At 45.6% G+C, this 6,000-nt stretch overlaps 1 protein-coding gene across 12 annotated transcripts in view; it reads right to left on the reverse strand.

Moving 5' to 3' along the window:
• Nucleotides 1-6,000, reverse strand: part of LDB3 (LIM domain binding 3) — a 132,076-nt gene extending 126,076 nt beyond the window's left edge. For 7 of the 12 annotated variants that reach the window (XM_068950692.1, XM_068950689.1, XM_068950683.1 and 4 more), the window contains exon 1: nt 5,573-5,688. The gene's annotated coding sequence lies outside the window, so the exon portion shown is untranslated. Of the gene's footprint in view, nt 1-5,166; nt 5,434-5,572; nt 5,689-5,830 lie in introns of those variants that run through there. The other 5 variants (XM_068950691.1, XM_068950688.1, XM_068950680.1 and 2 more) reach the window with 4 other exon arrangements.

Consider the following 6,000-nt stretch of genomic DNA (forward strand, 5'->3'; position numbering starts at 1 on the left):
ATCACAGAGTGATACATAACGTACTACAAATAAGTTCTTTCTAAATAGATCTTTCCATACATTATAGGAGAGGCATAAAAAAAAAAAAAAAGTGTTTCGTTTGCTTTGCATTGGTCTGCTAAAGCAAAAAACCTGCACTACATGGATTTACCATCACAAAAAGCTTCACACGCTTCTGACTCTTTATTCCATACCCTCACTTTCTCAAGGGAAAATTAAAATTTATTCTCTCGGAATGCAGCTAGAGGTAATTAAGAGTTATTTCTAAGTAGCATTTGATTTCTGTAGCAAAAGCTTAGTTACATCACATATCTGTCAGATACTATTTCGATACAAGTCTCTTAAACGCACAACAGTTAAGCAGAAGGCTATGATGACAAATAGCTAGCTAATTGTTTCCCTAATTTATTCCTGAGATACTTGATAGTTTGTATTCCACTTGTATTAGGTGTTCCATAAGACTTCACAGCCCGAGTTTGGTAATGCTGAATAGCAGTTCTGCCTTAAATTGGGAATAACGAAAATGGAGTATGGGGCGGGGGGTGGGGGTGGGGGCACTGACTCCCCTCTAATTAGCAAAAAGACGGTCAAAACCACCTCAGGCACTGGAGTCCAGTGGCTCAGTCTGAACGCGGACATGAAATCTGTCTGCCCACACACCTTAAATGTCATGGAACAACTGATGGCGAAACCACAGAAAACAAACACTGACAGGGTCCCAGTCTTTACCTAAGGTGAGAGTCAATAGTTTTTCAAACCACGAGGCAATAAAAGCTTTTGTTCAGTACTTAGGGCAGCAGAAGAGCCATTTATACAAGAAAACAACCATGCTCTGCATAGACACTAGATTAAATCATCTAACTGTATTTTTTAAGAGCAGGCCCAAATTAAACTGCAGCAGCTCACATGGATTTGAATGAAAGTTACACTCAGACAGTAGAACCGGTCCAACCCAGAGCAAAGCAAACAGCAAGACAGAGCTTGAAAAGAAAACGGATTACTGCTGTCTCTCAAATACCTCAATGATGCATTTAAATTAACAGCATTTGTAAACTGTCTCTATAGGAGGACATTATCGGTGAGGCTTGGGGATGACTTAGAGCAGAAACAAAACTGAGGTGCTGCACTTTGAAATGAAGAGCCTTCAGAGGCCTGCCCAGTTTATCCAGTAAGCCTCTTCCTAAATCTAATACTGGATTTTTTTTTTTTTTTTTAAAAAGGGCACCTGCACACACAAAAGATTGAAGGTAAATTCCCATTGCATGATTCCTTTTCTTTTCCTGGAATTCACTGCTGTTTTCTATTGCTCTGTCTTGGCTCTGTTTCAAGGGTTCAGGAGCACAGAACGAAGAAAACAAGCAAGAAAAACAGGGCAAGTTATTGATTCACTAGTAAAGACAGAATCAGAGAAAAAAATGAATCAGAAGACAAGCTACATTTTTATGAACTGCCACGTCCACGTAAGTTACCTTCCTATACCTAAATATTCAGCCATTTATGTTAAAAAAAAAAAAAATCCACTGCACAGATAGCAAGCTGAAAAGAGCTTAACATTAAGAAATAGAGATGCTGTTTAATTGGACTATGTGCTTTTGTCTTACTTTCACACGTGTAACATGGCATTTGTTTATCTGTTCAGAAGATCTGAAAGGGTCTGTGAGATCCTTTAGGCTGGAGGCTGTGCTCTAAAAGGACAGCAGCAGTCTCATTAAGGGCATTATCATTCATATGAAATGTTAAAACTGGGCTCACTTATTCCTACTCCTTTGGTTTCTGTACCCATATGAAAGCTCAGCAGAGCTTGACACTTTTTTTTAAGAGTGCAGGGGATACCACTGTCCTGGCCAACGCTCTCCTTCAACACAAGAGGACCTAACACCCACAGCTCGTACATGTGCCTACATTATCACTACCAGAATTCTCATTTTCTAGGCCTTTCAAGTCCATTCCCTCCTGCGCTTGTTTCCCCTTTGCCTTCACGCTGTTTCACATTTTTCTTGTCATGTTTCATTTCCCACCCATCCTTTTCTAAGTAAGCGCTGTGCCCAATAATGGAGAACTCTAAATGGTACAGAAGCTCGTGCTCCAGTCACAGCTCCATTCGCTGGGGACACTCATAGCACAGCTCCCACTTGTCTTCTGCAGACTCCTACAACAGGCAGCCTCTTGGGCAGAGAGCTGGCGATGCAAGATCCACGCAGAAAACGTGCCCTGTTTTCAAAGGTACAGATCAGTGAGACACACAGGTGCTCTTTAAGAAGTCTATGTCAAATCTGCAGAGCAAGCAGAGGGAACTGGATTGGTGCAGCAAGTACAGTGTCATCATGGCTACCAGCACAAAGACCACAAAACTTTCTGGGAAAGCCAAGGATGAAATAAACTGTGTGCTTACATACAATCCCCTTGTTTCCAGAAGTTAGCGAGGTTTAAATTAGGTTTCAGTTGCTTTACATAACTGCCTCTTAGCATAATGAAACACTATTCCAAAAGTCTTTTTTTGTTTGCTCAAATAACAGCATTTATTCTCTCTTGGGGAGGCTTCTTCCCTACATTCTCCACTTACTCAAAATCAGTGATATGCTTGTAATTCCCTCCCTTCGGAAAGAAGTCATGCTGAGACAGAAGAGGTCAGTGGCGTAAGAAGTGACATTTAAAGAAAAAAAAAAAAAATTCAGGAGTAGGGTGACATTTTCTCTTCAGATATCAAAATGAAGGACTGTCCAGAGCTCATAAGGTCCCCCCAGACTTGTCCCTGGCTGACTGATGGGAACAGTTGTGAGGAAGCTGGATGGGTCCTGGGCACAACGGGCCCCCAAGCGCCAGCAGGCTCCACATGCAGAGGAGAGCGCTGCCACCTCCAGCGAACGGCTTGGAGCCACAACAAAGCCGTGCTTCCACAACTACGTCAGACACACTATGCTAGAGGAAACAATTCACATAATGCTAGGAGACCATGTTGTTGCATTATAGTGAAACAACTTCAGGAAAGCTACAACTGCATGCTTGGGAGTGTATAGCCATTAAGTGAATGAAATAAAAACCACGAGAGTCAATGCTAAATTAAGATGGAGGACACGAGCCCTGGAAATTCCAATTGTTCAAGTTGCTACCACTTTGTCAGGCTGACCACATTACTCATCAGTTTTATTTTAGCTGTAGTGCTATATGTGCTTCCAGGAGAACCTTGAACTACTGCTACCGCAGTAACAGAGACTGTATCACTTGTAATACTAAGCATTTCAGAAGTCGATTGCTTGAGAGTTTATTTAGCTTCTGATCTGCAATAGACTGTGCGTCTTTGGCACACCCCTGCAAAGTCATGGTTTCCATAACTTTTTATGTTTTTATGTTTATGTTTTGCCTTTAGGCAAATAAAGGACATGTCCTTTAGATGAATAAACTATTATTTCTTTTTGATAAAAATATCTTCAATAAACTGGATATAAACCACTTAAAAAAAAAAAAAAAAGATAAAGACACTAGCACTCCGTCTCAGTCTCCCTCACTACTGCCTCCCTGCTACTCCCTGAGGAGTAGCAGTACAAGAAGGCAGCATTCAGATTTCGAACAAGAAGTCTGTTTCATCACACGAATTCCAACACTGCACCCACTGAGATTATTTGCACTTTCAGAAGAGTGGGAAGGCAAGGTGGATCCATTCAGAGTATGTGTAAAGAAGCTACCCACATAAACACAAACGAAGAAAACAAATCCAAGTTTTGAATCAGATGGCTAGTATATGCAGTCCTAGATTTTTCCAAAATTTTAGGTTAACTCAGTATTAATTGTGTTCCACATGGAGTAACAGGGGTACAGTAGCTATATTTGGGGACTGATCTTCATAGCCATCCATGGGACACTATAGCACATATTTACCATATAAGGGCTAATCAGTACTAAAGAATTTGAATCGGAGCCATTAGAGAGAGAAAAGCCTTTCAGCTCAGAATGCATGTCTTTGCCAATGTCAGACTGAATATAAAAATAACTACCGAGAGCAAAGATTTTTTCCCAGCACAATTTTAATATCGCTTCCACAACAAGACCATTCTACAGGGCAACAGAGCTCAACGCCATCTCCTTTCCTTCACTGTTGAGCTTGGGACTAACTTCAGTTAATCCTACTTGTACTTCCTCATACCTGTTGTTTGACCCATTTAACTGATACCCTTCAGTTCGTCCAGAATTGTATATTCCCGAATTTCTCTTAGGACAGCTTGACAAAGAGACATCTAAGTCCTGTACTTTGATCTTTCTTTAGGAACTACATTTTCTATCACCTTTGATTTACCAAACTCTGCTTTGTTGATAACTTTCTGGCAATCCAGTTTGAGGGTCCCAACAGAACATAGCATTCCTGGAGAGATATGTTAGAGTGCTATAATGATGGAAATTATCTCCCTCCTCTGTGATATGATGTCTTCAGAAACGCAGCTCAGTTATTCTGTTTGGCTGTTTGCTGCTGCTAATATCACCTTACAGACTCATCAAATTTGTTGTTTACTCTCACCTCTAGATCCTTCACCATTACTACTGTCACCATTACAGAACATTCACATTTTAGACTTTCTTCCTGCTAACTGGCATTTTTTACTGCCACAGGTATACCATACTGAAGCCACCTTACAGAGACTGGATTAAAATGTGGGGCTCATTGTCTAATGCTGGAAGCTATATTTTAAACCAGAAAGCTGCGCTTTGCCATTTTTCTCTTTATGCTTCCCTTACTCTAGTCTAAGACCAGGAAAGCTTACAGCAGCCCCGTGACTGCCTTACTTTGTGTCTTGTTGACTATGATCCTAATGAGCTGTTTTAGGACTGGGGGGGGGGGGGGGGGGGGAAGCTCACAGGAGCCATGGCTAAAGAGCCCACGTGCAGTTCTTCGTGAGCTCCACCTGGACCAGGGACAGAGCTACAACACCGACGCCCCATAACCCGTGCGGGGCTTCGCCTCCCAAGAGCCGGCAGCGCACGTGAAAGGCGGGCGCGCAGCGGGACCCTCGCTGTCACCCTGATCCCCCCGCTGGGCGCTTTCCTCAGGCACCACCGCACCCCCACGGGGTAGCGGCACGCTCCTAAGAACATGCGCACGTTCACAAGGTAGTACGCCTTCAGCCTGAATTGAGCAGACTCCCAAAAAAAATAGATTTCAGCCGCATGACTCACCTACTAGTCTGTACCTTCACAGGAAAGGTTTTACTAGGTAAGGGTTTCCACTAGAGAGAGCCTTTAACTCCCCGGGGAGGCCTGTGAAGGCAGCATGTGGCCCTCTTCTATAGCCCTTACTTGCAAACGGTACTTTGACCATGAGCTGCCTTCGGCTGGAAGAGAAGCTGCGTTTTCCTCCCCGTTACGTTTCCTCTGAGATATTAACTGGAAAGGACTGGAAGCTGCCTTTTTTTTTTTTTTAAAAAAGGCAAAAAAAGGCAATTACAGCCCGCGAGCCTGCCGCGGCAGAAGGCACGTCAGCTGCTTAACCGCTCCGCAGCCGGGGACGGCTGCCCTCGGCCCCCCTCCCCGCCCCGGCTCCGGCCACCGCGCCTCACCGAGCCCGCCGGGCCCCCGGCTTTACCGTTCTGCGGCGCGCAGGCGCCGAGGCCGCCCCGGCAGCGCAGCGCAGCGCAGCCTCACCGGGCGCAGCGGGCAGTGCAGCCGGCTCGGCTCGGCGCTACCTCAGCGCAGGGCTCCGCCTCCCGCGGCGCCACCGCCCGCTCCCCGGGCAGGGGCGGCACCGCCCCCGCCGCTCAGGTGGAGCCTTTAAAGCGGCAGCGCCCCCCGCCGGGCACCGAGGGCGGGGGGGAACCGTTACCCGTTAACCGTTACCCGTTACCTTCTGCGGGCGCGGCAGGCCGGCCGGCCGGCGCCCCATCGCTTTCAAAAATCCGTTCGTGAATGCAAGTTTTTTGGTTTCGTGGTTTTTGTTTGTTTGTTGTTGTCGGCGTTGTTCCCGGAGGCCGAGCAGAGGGGCAGGTGCCGGGGGCGCGGGCGCGGGCGCGGCGC

Source organism: Struthio camelus, chromosome 7, assembly GCF_040807025.1.
Source record: "Struthio camelus isolate bStrCam1 chromosome 7, bStrCam1.hap1, whole genome shotgun sequence".
Taxonomy (NCBI): domain Eukaryota; kingdom Metazoa; phylum Chordata; class Aves; order Struthioniformes; family Struthionidae; genus Struthio; species Struthio camelus.